This window comes from Salmo salar, chromosome ssa29 (assembly GCF_905237065.1).
Source record: "Salmo salar chromosome ssa29, Ssal_v3.1, whole genome shotgun sequence".
NCBI lineage: Eukaryota > Metazoa > Chordata > Actinopteri > Salmoniformes > Salmonidae > Salmo > Salmo salar.
This window is the reverse complement of record NC_059470.1, coordinates 14,324,181-14,338,261: the sequence shown is the minus strand read 5'-3', so window position 1 is coordinate 14,338,261 and position 14,081 is coordinate 14,324,181.

Here is a 14,081-nt window from a genome sequence, read left to right as displayed (position 1 = left end):
TCGTGGGGTGAATTTCTGTTTCTGACACATCATCCCATGCCTCAAAGACCAGACACCCTCAATGATGACTGAATAAGGAGCTCACCTTCAACTAATTACGCAAATGTGTTAGGTAAGGATTGGCTTATCAACAATACTCCCAATTTAAATTCAATATGCCATCTCACCAGAAAGCTATGCATCTATAGGACTGGTTGCACTAGGGCTGTTGTGGGTTAGCTTGATTCACTATGAGCTAGCTAACTTGTTACATTTTTTGTGTGGGTTTCTGAGGCTGTACTTGTTTGTTCTGAGGCGGTCGCACACACCAAGCTTGGTTCTCTCTGATTGGCTTCTACAGGGACATTTGGAGATAAAGTATTGGATTTCTCTCAAGTGTCTGGAGGACCTGTGGCTTTGCTGAGAGGAGAGTTCGGTGCTTTGGGCAGGGAATTAAGAGGTGTGTTTAACAGTTCAGAAGTTGGATTGAGATGTGTTGGAAAGTGAAGAAATCGAGTCAAATCACTGATTGGAAAAGGTCTACTCGTGGGATTTAGTAGCATGTAGAGGGCTGTTCTTTCATGCTTGTGCAGCTTTGTTGGTTTCACGTCAACGTGGAGTGTCAGGACCCTCTGTCTTAATATACCAGAAACAATGATAAACAGTGATAAATTACAAACAGAGACAGTCATAATTTCCCATTTAAATGTAAAAGTACAATATTGTGTGTTTTATGAACCTTGGTGAATTCCCATTGACCAAATGTGCTACTGATACACTTCAAACCTCAGCTGGAAAATCACATCATTACCTAATTCCCTTGTGATGGAAAGCAGCTCTTTTAGACCACTGAAAGACTATAGATTTGATTGCAAGCCTTACACGCAGACACTTTAGTCCGTATGTTTTACCTTTACCCCTGCGATTCCAACACCCGATAGAGGTAACATACGAAGTCGGAGCAGCATTGTACATTTCAATTGGAAAATGATGATTTAATTATGATAATTTTGTTTTTGCCTAGTGAGTTCGCCATCCCCATGGAGCATAATAATTAATCCATTACAAACAACACCTGCTAGTCAATATGGCGACACCTCTGAGCTAAAGAACACAATAGAACATCATTGCGTTACAACGCATCCACCATGTGCATGACTTGTAGTCTTTGAGGAATGATTACACTTCCTTGATTGATTCTCTCTGGACGAATCACCATTGCTGTGGATCAACCTTGAGCCTCACTTCATGGTCAGATGCAGTGGGGTGGGTGTGTGTGTGTGTGGGGGGGGGTCATATACAGGTGGCAGAGTTTCATTTCTGATGCATGTTTAAATCCTACATATGATCCTGAGAACTCTGTCGTGATCCTAGGCGATGCAATTACTATTCTCATTTCATCCATATGACCTTCGTAAAGTAGGCTTTCACTTCACACGGTCAATGACACATCTAACTCTTATTTCTTCCTGTTACATTGTTATGATCCTTTTTTTTGACAGAACATGTACAGTACCCTAGGAACCTTTGAATCTCTGCTCATTCTTGTCATACCATGTTTCAATTTCTCAACTAACAATAGAACATAATTTGTAAAGACAAACTAATTGCACAGTTTGTTGATGTAAAGGACAACACGCTGCTTGCTTAGCGAGTACCACTTCCTTCTGATTCGGCTCACACTGAGGCTCAAACCTCTGCCTTGCTGGCACTAGTGACCGCCCTTTCCTGAAGCACTTTACCAGTCAGCGTCACGTGAAAAGCTAGCTATTTGGTGGCGCAAGTGGGAACACTTCAGGCTGAGGAGAAAGTTTCACACATAATGCACTGTACCCATGTGCTTCATGACAACTATGATTTTTTTTCTAATCAACCCTTCGCTTCACCTGTTATATTGAGCTCCTTACAGATATCTGTATATAAACAACACGCATCTTCCTCCGTAACATGCCATTTCAAACATCTGTCGCTTTATTAGCCTGACATTTACACAGTATTAGTTGTTGTTCCGAACTGTTGATTGTGTTTCATTTTCTGATCTCACATTATTAAATTCTTTCTCCATCCTCTATCAGTGGCGGCTGGAAATGACTTCAGACATTTCATTGCAGGGATTGTCGATATGTGATAGTTCATTTGAAGAGGCCCATAAATCTGGTAGAAAGTGAGACAAATCCATATGAAGTTTAAAGTTTAAAAGTTAACGTGTGTGAACAGGAGAACCCATATTTCTAAAGGTGACTCATTTGTCTTATCAGGACACAACATATTGTTTCTTTGTTGGTAGAAGTGAGAAGTTCAGACAAAGTAAACACTGTACACCTTTAGACTTTTCATAATAACTTATCATAAGAAGGATCATTTTTGAAAGTTATATTAAATGGCTGCCAACCAAGAGTACATTACATGGTGATCTGATGGGTAAGCAAGATACTGTCAGGGCTTCAGTGTGTGGGTGGAGAGTACATCATGCCCTTGTAACCATAGCTATTAAGTTAAGTCAAAAACACATGTAGGTTGAGTTAGCAAATTAATCATTTCTCCACATGAATAATGAACTCCATTTACTTTCGAAATTCAATGATAGTGCTCAGGTCATGTTTGCTGGGAAATGTCAAATGCTGAAGTTGTGTGTGAGGGTGGTAAGGTTAGCTAGAATCACAGTAAGAAGCCTACTGAGATCATTTTTAGGAGTGAACTGCATAGTTTAGATCAGTAGGTCCTAACCTTGCATGTATATCCATAATCAGTTTTCCGAACTCTCTGGCCTGACACACACACACATATACTGTATATATCGAGGTTTAATATTAGTTAGTCTCACAGCTAAAAGCTGAATTGCAGTATACAGACTAAAGGTAGTTGAAGAAGAGGAAAAAACGGACAGTGAAGTCTGTAGTCTTGATAGCTTCGGATGGTGCCTGCTCTTGGTGAAGGCCTTTATATTCTGCTGGCAGCAGAGTTGGATGGTACTAAGGACCAACCAGCATTTGCAAAGAGGAGGAAATTAAACTAGTGAAAGGAAACTGAGGTGAGTCTGTGTCTTGCTTGATGAGTATCAGGTGAATGAGGTTAAAACAAATAAAACAAGTAACTCTCAAAAACACATGATACTATGAGGTTACAAGGAAACATCCATGTGCCAAGTCTTACTTTTCCATTTCTCCTTAAAGGTCCCTATAAGATCCCTTTGCTTTAATTCTGCAGCTAGGTGACAAGCCAGTGGTCCTCTGCCATTGCGGGCAATGTAAATGCCCAGCACAGGGTAATTGCTCCAGTATTGGAGGGCCGGGACAGAATTGGAATGAGTCTTGGAGGTCGGCACCACGTTGATTGAGAAGTGGGGAGGCTAGGGGAGGCGAGAGGCTGGCCGCCTCCGTGGGAGCACTGATAAGGAGTATGCAGACAAAAGGGTCTGGGGAAACCCGGGCCTCTATTAGAGTTGTGTGGGCAATGCCACAGCGGTTAGGGGTACGTGAGCGGCAGTTGCCTGTGTAATGAGTGAGCGCTGTGCACTGGGCGCCGGCAGTAGGACTGAAGGAAGGAGAGAGTGTGTGAGACAGGCCTGGAGAGGTATGCGGCTTTGGCCTTGGCATGGGCGGCTGTTTCCTGCTCGCGTCAGGCCGAGCGCATTTTTCATCAATGCTTAATGATTGCACGCAGGGGCTGTGCTAGTCTGTGTTGGTGACTCACCACAGGTGTTTGTATCAATGTTCTACTGTACAGCTTGGCTTTGCGAAAATGCCGGAAGACTCATACTCGCTTCAGCCTTTTCAAACAATGCAATTCAAAAGAGAATGTAATTGTTGAGTGATTGATTCAACAGTCTTCTGAACGCCATGTGCAATTCTGTACCACAATTACTGATTATTCAAGATGTACTTCACACACATGTTTAAAGTGTTGTTTTTTTCTCTGAGAAACCTAGTTTGCTATGCCCCTCAGTTTATGTTCCTTACCAACACAAAACAGGAAACTTTTAGTCTGTCATAGTGTTGTCATGACACCAGAATTGTGACTTTAATACCAATACGAGGTTTAGATCACAATACTCAATATCAAAACGATACCAAAACGATATCAAAACAATACCACGGCTAATAAAGAAGGCGTATTAGCCAAAGTCACAGAATGGCACTTGATCCAGACTAAACAAAACATGCACCCCTTGAGGTCCTGAGGACTGATCTTGGGAAACCCAGACATAAGGAATAAGTTGGTTCGGTGAAGGAGACATGAGGCAAGGATACTTTTCTTCAGTATCTCTGCGGGAGGGAGATGATTAAGTGAATGAATAAAGTTGTGAAAATCAGCATATTTCGCCTAATGGTCACAAACAAAGTACAAGGGTAGTGAATTGATGTTAGCTTTACCTGTAAGCTAGAAAGGAAAGTTAGCCTACAAAGCTGGAATATACCTGTATGTTCTTCAGTGGAGGCTGAAGAATACATTAGAGGAAAAACAAAAAGAAATGAAGGAACTTATTCAAAAAAAATAAAGCAAACTGTATGGAATATGGGGGAAAATGCACCAAATAATATTTTCATCTTCAACATAGAAATGCTAACAAAAATTATTTACTGAAACTTTTTACAAATGACAGAGTCACCCATGATTCACCAAACGATATTTTGAAAGAGGAAGCAAAGTACTTTAAGCATATGTTTTCGTTTCAGTCTCCTCCATCTCCACTAACCGAAGTTAATTGTAAGGATTTTTTTCTATTAATAATGTAACATGAACAGCTGTACAGAAAGAGTCATGTGAAGGTAAAATTACAGGGTAGGAATTTCTTGGTGCAATTAAAAGCCTTTAAGTCCGGGAAAACTCCAGGGCTGGATAGCATACCAGTTGAGGCACACCAAACAATTTTGGATGTAATCAGAAGACTGTTATTTGCATGTTTTAACCACTCCTATACAAATTGTAGATTATCAGATACTCAACAAGAAGGTCTGATTTCATTATTACTGAAACAGGACCCAAGTGGTAAATATAAATATCCAGTCCATTTAAAATATCGGAGACCCCTTACACCACAGTGTTGAAATGCGAAAACTAAACTAAAATGCACAGTGCATAGAATAAAAAAGGTATTGTCGGATATTATTTATCCTCATCTGAGGAAATTTATAAGAAAATAAAAAACAGAAATATCTTATTTACATAAGTATTCAGACCCTTTGCTATGAGACTCGAAATTGAGCTCAGGTGCATCCTGTTTCCAATTATCATCCTTGAGATGTTTCTACAACTTGTTTGGAGTCCACCTGTGGTAAATTCAATTGATTGGACATGATTTGGAAAGACACACACCTGTCTATATAAGGTCCCACAGTTGACAGTGCATGTCAGAGCAAAAACCAAGCCATGAGGTTGAAGGAATTGTCCGTAGAGCTCCAACACAGGATTGTGTTGAGGCACAGATCTGGGGAAGGGTACCAAAAAAAGGCGTCAAAGAACACAGTGGCCTCCATCATTATTAAATGTAAGAAGTTTGGAACCACCAAGACTCTTCCTAGTGCTGGCTGCCTGGAAAGAATGAGCAATCGGGGGAGATTGACTTTAGTCAGGGAGGTGACCAAGAACCTGATGGTCACTCTGACAGAGCTCCAGAGTTCCTCTGTGGAGACGGGAGAACCTTCCAGAAGGACAACCATCTCTGCAGCACTCCACCAATCAGGCCTTTATGGTAGAGTGGCTCGACGGAAGCCACTCCTCAGTAAAAGGCACATGACAGCCCACTTGAGATGCCAAAAGGCACCTAAAGGACTCTCAGACCATCAGAAACAAGATTCTCTGGTCTGATGAAACCAAGATTGAACTCTTTGGCCTGAATGCCAAGCATCACGTCTGGAGGAAACCTGGCACCATCACTACGGTGAAGCATGGTAGTGGCAGCATCCTGCTATGGGGATTTTTTTCAGGGGCAGGGACTGGAAGACTAGTCAGGATCAAAGGAAAGATGAACTGAGCAAAGTACAGAGTGATCCTTTAAGAAAACCTACTCCAGAGTGCTCTGGACCTCAGGCTGGAGAGACGTGAAAATAGCTCTCCAGCGATGCTCCCCATCCAACCCGACAGAGCTTTAGAGAGTCTCCAGAGAAGAATGAGAGAAACTCCCCAAATACAGGTGTGCCAAGCTTGTAGCGTCATACCCAAGAAGACTCTAGGGTGTAATCGCTGCCAAAGGTGCTTCAACAAAGTACTAAATACTTATGTAAATGTGATATTTAAGTTTTTTTATTTTGAATAAATTTGCAAAAATTTCAAGACATGTTTTTGTTTTGTCATTATGGGGTATTGTGTGTAGATTGATGAGGAAAAGATATTACAAAATATTAATATATTTACCCCCCAAAAATTATGGGGTATTGGAAATGATGCAGACAATTACATTGGTGGAAACCACAAACTCTCTGCAATATTAAAGCGGAACTAATTGATGTATTTGATACCATTCTACCTATTCTGCTCCAGCCATTACCATGAGCCTGTTCTCCTCAATTAAGGTGTCACCAACCTCCTGTGATGTTCTTTTATTGTAAAGTGTTCTAGCCTGTATGGACATTGTTTTGTTTCGAACAATAATTAACACTATCAACATTTCTGCATGCCGTCTAGCATTATTCAAGTGTGTTAACTTCTGTGTAGCACGAGTGTGGAGCTACCGTGATGCAGCCCAGACGCCCAGTGCAGTGGTCCCACAGGACAGGCTAGAGAGCTAGCTCTAGCAACCTCTTCTCAAGCTCTCACGGCACACCTCATATCTCACACATATTTACTTCTTTTATTTTTCTAATTAGTCCATTGTATAGTCAACGCGTTAACGTTTCAACTGTGCTCCAAATCGTTTTGAAATCGGAGCATCTGCACCTGCAATTTAATAACATCACGAATGGAACCTCCATCATTATTGTCCTGTCTTGCCACAGCACTGTGAACAGCAGCACATTGAAGCATATGATTGGTCTAGTTATGTAAGGGATCAAGGGGATTGGATGCATGTTTTAAAGAAACACCCCTCAAGATTAGATTGGAGCTGAATGGAGAGAGAGAGAATTTTCTCTGCTGAGTTTATAAAACTCTAAAAAGAGTATCACGGTAGTGTTTTATATACAATGTTGTCAACAAAAGTAGGTTGCCGTTACTCCAGTCCCTATCGCAGAATGCAGCCTTTTGACAGCATGTACTAACGCCAATTTAATCCACACTTGCATGCATGAGTCCCCTCATTTGGTGATTGGCATTTGGACTGTGACAACGAAAAGGCAGCAGACAGACCTACAGTATGTTTTAGCAGGGAAGTTTCATAGGGCGACCTGATTTGTAACTATGAAAATAATTTTGTCAAACGGAACCCAAAACGTATTTTATTATTCCACTTCTTCCCAAGTTTGCCAGTGCAATCACATATTTGAAATCTGATATACAGTACCTACTAGTGTCTTTCAAAATTAATGATATGAGGCTATGTACAGTAGCAATGCATGGACAGTTTTGAATAAGTCATACAAATAAGCATTGGATATTAAATGCTCCAGGAATCAAATAGAATTTTTTACATTTCAGTATTGTGCACATACTAGGCAGAGATGGTAGAGGGGACTCACAAGTCATAAATGCATCATATTTTGTCTATGTAGAGGAAGTACTGTAGGCGTAAACCACCTGAATATTGATATTCATTAGATATTTTTTTAAGGTTAGGTGATTTTTAGAAATTAATTGTTATAACAAGAACCTTTTCAAACACCCAGCTCTTCGGGGAGGCCAACCATCCTGGAGAGCAAGCAGGATTTCCTTCAAGCTCTTTTTTAAAGAGATAGTTCACCCAAATGACAAAATGTTTGTGTCCTTACCTTGAAAGCAGTCTATAGACAAGGAGACTGCAATCTATGATTTGGTTACCCACTGCCATCATCCATTAATATCACAATTTTACTTTAAATTTAATTCCCTGAAAAATCTCAAAGTAACAAAGTCGGCAAATGTTGTGTTCATTTAATGTTCAAAGCATCCTGAATACACCTGACCTGTGGTTTACTTTTTTAAATGTCCACCCTGGTCCTAGGCCTAAGCCATGTCAAAATACATAGAATTTCAGGAAATTTGCTTTAAAACCTTTCCATTTTCCATCTAGGAGGGCAATGAAATTCACAAAGCAAATCTCACTCCCAAGCTTTCTTCAAAAGTTGGCAGCCCTGGTAATTGGAGCAAGCAAGAGAAATGTACGGTGTGCTCGCGCTATAAGGGGACATCGGCTGCGCTGATAGACGGACTTGATCCTCAATCAGTATATGACATGAGACACATTTGATAGAATTACCGAAAAGTAACAAAAATGTGAGTAACCAAACCGTTTTCATGTTCCAGTATGGAAAAAGTACCAAAGTTTCAGGTACACCATGCAACACTTGTTCATCATCGTACCATCCATGTCAGATGTTACAGTAAAGTAGACTACACTGCAGTACAATAGAGTAAGGATGTTTATTGCAGAGAGCTAGCAGCAGCGGAGATGCTCAGCTTGGGATGGCACCAGAGGGAAACTTAACATTTAAAGATATCTCTGGCCTGCCAGTACTGAGAGACAGCAAACTATTAGGATGATATATTTATTTTCCTCCAAACGTTGCACAGATAAAGCTGATTAAGATCCTCTTTTAATGCAGTATACTGCACAGCGAGTGGAGCGCCTCTCTCACCCCAAAGACCCCAGGATAATGGAAGGGGAAGAAGAAGACGGCGGGTGAACTCTGGACCCTGATGCAGAACCATGGAGCTGGAGCTCGCCACTGAAGCACAACTTGTGATCTGCTCAGGTTGCTATGGCAGGAGAACGAGGTCAGGACGGTGGCGCGCCTGAAGGATTCCTGCTCTGCTTTGTTCTCTCTGGCTCAGTCCCAAATGCCCCCCACACCCCATTCAAAAGTAGAGCACTTTAAAGGGAATAGGGTGCCATTTGGGAGACAACCCTCTAATTCACTTTGTGGTTATAAATGAATACTCTCTGGAGCCAACTTGTATATCAACTCTGATGTAGGCTACAGTCGGTAATTTTACGCTTTGTTTAACTTTTTGGAACATGATCAACTTTCCATAAAATGTTCAACTGGATCATAGTAAGTTCCTTTGTGGAGAAAGGTAAATCCAATATTACATCCAATGACAATGACCAAACCAGTCCTGCTGAGACTGAGGCTGTCCTAATATGAATACTGTATATATCCCTTCCATGTTCAGTCCTCAGGGTGATCATGAAGACAATAGCTCTGATACAGTTTGTGTTTACACCCTAAATAATTATTTAGATTAGGTTGTAAGCAGTAGAAATACCCCAATATGAATGAAATATGCTACCAATGCTGTGTTCTATAAAAACAGGGGAGAACTAACAGCATTTTGTTTATCAATCCAATGTACTCTTCACTGTGCACGCAGCAACAAGCCTCCCCTGGCTCTCAGATAAAACATGGGCTCTGTCACACAGGGTTGTGCCCAGCCCCGGCAGGGGAGCCCTAATGATTTCAATAAAAAACGAATGCAAATGATTACCTTGGGGTTCCCCCTTGTGTTGAAACTGTCGCTCTGCCCCTGTCTACAAAGATGGATCACTGCCATGTATACAGTCTCCGGCCATGGAGCACTCAGCAAAATAAACACACACAGGGTAATATAATAATACATATTTTCAGTTGTTCTCCATGGTGCATTTCTTGAAGGCCACAGTGTGATAGAAACGTCTACCAGTACAGTTGACTGTACAGAATATGGTCCGATGGTCTTTTATATGGATTTGATGTGGTTTCATTGAAATGCATCTGGAGTAGCCTAATGAATATTGCACACTGTTTTCATTCGCAGAGCCAACCATATGCATATGATTATACTGTGTACTCTTTAATCATTTCTGTTTTGGTCTTGACCTTTAATTAGGTACAGTGTTAACGAAGCGTAGCATATCTAATGAGGTACAGGTATGCCATATCATAAAGCTTCACAGATCTATACCATATGGTGCACCTGAATAATTATGAGGCAGGTCAGCAAAGCACGTTTAGAAAATCATAGTATAGAAGTAAAACATGCTATGTAACATCCGCTGGGCCTTATTTCCAGTCTGTAAAACAACCCTTATGTGAGTGTAATGACAACGTTGTTATCTTAGTGCACACATGAAAGGTAACATTGCCTACATTGGAGCAGTATGTGTACAGTGTCCATATTAGGACAGATGCGCTAAAAATGAGAGGCACCATCCTTCTCAAACTTTTACTGCAGTGGGCTAAATCAGGGTTACACAGAGTGTTTCTTGGTAGTCCCAAACAAATCTAATTTTAAACAAAAGTATACACCTCACACACATGGTTATGGGATTAAAAAAAAGAAGACACATGTACCATGTCAGATATAGAGTTGAAATGTATTCCCGTTTGAGTTTGCATCCCAATATTACACCTTATTTACATCACAGAAAACTGAAGTATAAGAAAACCGCTTGACATAGAAACATAGAAACATAGACATAGATTTTCTGCATCTGTTTTTTTAAAAACAATGATTATTAATTATGAAATTAAGAATAATATTCATAACATTCCACCCATGAGGCCACTAGGTGATTTTACAGCAGGAAAGGGATCTATGTGGAGTATTTAGGTCATTATTAATTTGGCTATAATAGCAACAATTAAATTAACCAAGAAAGCAGATGAATATTTATAAAATAGAAGGCCATTTATTACCTCTAACCTCATTCCACTAACACAATGAACCCCTCATTAGTTTTGCTTCTAGTTTTTGGACGTTGGTGGGGGAAAAGTGTCAACTCATTCTCATATGAGCTCGTAGATAAATAGCCTTTCAATACACTGTCAGACTTCAAGCAATCTTCTTGTCAAGCTTGATCCCAGAAACCTCCCAGTATTGAGGTTTCTCTGGCCTTTTGAATCTAAGGTTATTTCATGATTCGCTACGTTCTATCCATTGTCCTTTATCCTTTTTTTTTATTTTACTCTAGGCCTCAACACCATGAAATGCTCACTACGTAGCTAAAATCCTAACAGCACCCACTCTAAATGAGTTTCACGGAATAAATAATTGAGATTATTTGTGTTGTCATTCAGTGGTCGTGTGTATACATGTATAGCCATAGGCAGTTCATAAACATTAAATTAGGCAGTCTTTTGCCAGGAGCTGCTTTTTCTCCACTAAAATATTCTGTTGTGTTTTTCATTGATTTGTTACAAAGTAACATCCATCTATCAAAGCACGACTGATTTATTAAGTATCTTAGATGTGAACAACTTGTACACTGGAGAATTCCATTAATATACTTTCATAAATGTGAACTAAACTGAAGAAAAAAATGATATAAATACTCCATTTGCCTACCTCTACTTTTGGAAAATCTAAATGTGATCATGTCAAATTAGACACAGTATTTTTCATTCTTTTTAGCAGAATGAGAGAATTATGATGAAACATACTATTGCTGCAAAAAAAACACCATTGGTTCCACAGAGGCAAGATTTAGGTGGACTCAACTAAAGCGTCAGCTGTAATTACTTTTCTAATAATCTGAATCTAAATAATGTATTCAGGGACAGATTTGGATGGTAGATATGGTGCTGATGAGGATCTATGACTAAAGACCAGATGTGCCAAACCACCTCTGTGAGATTCACGGCATGATGGGATGATTAATGATTACTACTGATGCCTCATGCATTAGGCGGCTCAGAGAGCGTCTTGTCTTATCTGAAACCCTCTCTCTTACAGACTGAGATAAAACATGCATGGACTCAACTTTTGGGGAGAGAGTTGGAGACCAGACTCAGACTCCATGGCCTCATTAGGCTGAAAAGATTTGGCATGGTCCCTCAGATCCTCAAAAAGTTCTACAGCTGCACCATTGAGAGCATCTTGACTGGCTGCATCATCGCTTGGTATGGCAAATGCAAGGCACCCAACCACAAGGCGCTACAGAGGGTGATGAATATGGCACAGTACATCATTGGTGCCGAGCTCCCTGCCAGAGGACCTCTATACCAGGCGGTGTCAGAGGAAGGCCCAAAAAATTGTTAAAGACTCCAGCCTCCCAAGACATAGACTGTTCTCTCTGCTACTGCACGGCAAGCTGTACCAGTGCACCAGGTCTGGAACCAACAGGATCCTGAACAGCTTCTACTCCTAAGCCATAACACTGCTAAACAAGAGTGCTAAATAGCTCATCAAATGGTTACCCGGACTACCTCCATTAATCCTTTTTTGCACTCTTGCACTGTCTCTATGCACACACACTGGACTCTATCCACACACTCACACATACTTACACTGACACCCCAACACACACATACACACACACACTATGTACACCCACACACACATAACATGCGTACACATGCATACTGCGGCACACACACACTTTGACACTCACCACAGACTCTGCTGCTACTGGTCCACATACGCTGCTACTACAGCTCAGTCTCTTATCTATCCTGTTGCCTAGTCACTTTACCCCTATCTATATGTGCATAGCTACCTCAATTACCTCATAGCACTGCACACTGACTCGGTGCTGGTACTCCCTGTTTATAGCCATGTTATTTTTTACTCATTATTGTTATTCACTGTGTATTTATTCCTTGTGTTACTTATTTTTTTTCTTTAACTCTGCGTTGTTGGAAAAGGACCCGTAAGTAAACATTTCACTGTTAGTCTACACCTATTGTTTACGAAGCATGTGACAAGTAAAATTGTATCTAATTGTAATTGTGTTGTATGGGTGTTAAGGTTGTACAGTGCACTCAACTTAATGTGTGAAGTGCTTTTAACAAATATTGTTAAAGTACTTCTGTTTCCAGTACATTTTAGTGATAGTCCATGTGGATACAAACTAGCTTAAATTAGGTATAATTAATATAAATGATTTTAGCACCGTAGGTGTCGAAGAAGTGTCTAAAAAGAAATCAGACTGCCAAAAAAAAACGAATTAACTTCACCTCACTTAAGAGTAAACAAATAAGGCGGCATCGGTTGCTCTGGGACTAAATAAAGTGAGAGGGTTGTTAGCCTAGCCACATGAACTGATAGGGATATTTACATCTCTGACTTTGCTGCAACCTCACTTTCAATTAGTTTTCCACTCTCACAGAACCTTTTATAATTGCACTGATTAAGCCTGTAGATTTACCGGTAAAGTTTACTAAGGCCCTTATTAAGGTGTGAAGGGGAAAAAAACATGGTCCGTTCAAGGGTTCCCTCTAAAAGTGTTAAATTCTCAGAATAATCAGTCAGTTTTTTCACAGAGGTCAGAGAAGGACTTGGTTGCTGATATTACCAGCTCAGATGCATAGTTTACTATAATAATCGCACAAAAAAATAGTCCACAGGTAGGCCTTTGAAATAACCTTAGGAAACATATTGTCACGTGTGCTCCCTTTCCGGCCTCTAGGTCACCAGGCTGCTCGTTATGGTGCACACCTGTCACCATCGTTACGCACATTATGACACTCACCTGGACTCCATCATCTCCATTATTACCTGCCCTATATATGACCCCTTTGGTTCCTTCCCCAGGCGTCATTGTTTCTGTTTCTGTTTCATGTCTGTGCGTTGTTCGTGTTTTGTATTATGTTCCGTTTATTTATTAAAACACTCACTCCCTGAACTTGCTTCCCGACTCTCAGCGCACATCGTTTACACTAATCTTGATAAACAATACAATATCCCTTAATCAAGTCTTTGAGAATGTTCAGATTTCTATGGAGTTGAGAAAACTAGACTTTAAACTATAAATAGTTCCTTAGTTACAAACATTTCTGACCACAATATGCAGATGGGTTCCCCACTTCAAGATGGCGTCCCTCTTCCTGACACAGCCCCTTCCCCATCTAACTCCAACCAGGAAGTGACTATGGGTGGGGCTAGTAGGTGACTGGGGTTGAACCCACATCTCAAGGAACGTTGTGGGTTACAGTACAATAACTACTGTCAGATTAAGAGATTAAAGCCCAAAACCCCCCGAATCTGATATGTCACTTTTTTCTCCAATCTGGGATTGTAAATTGGAGATATAATCGATTAAATACTTCTGG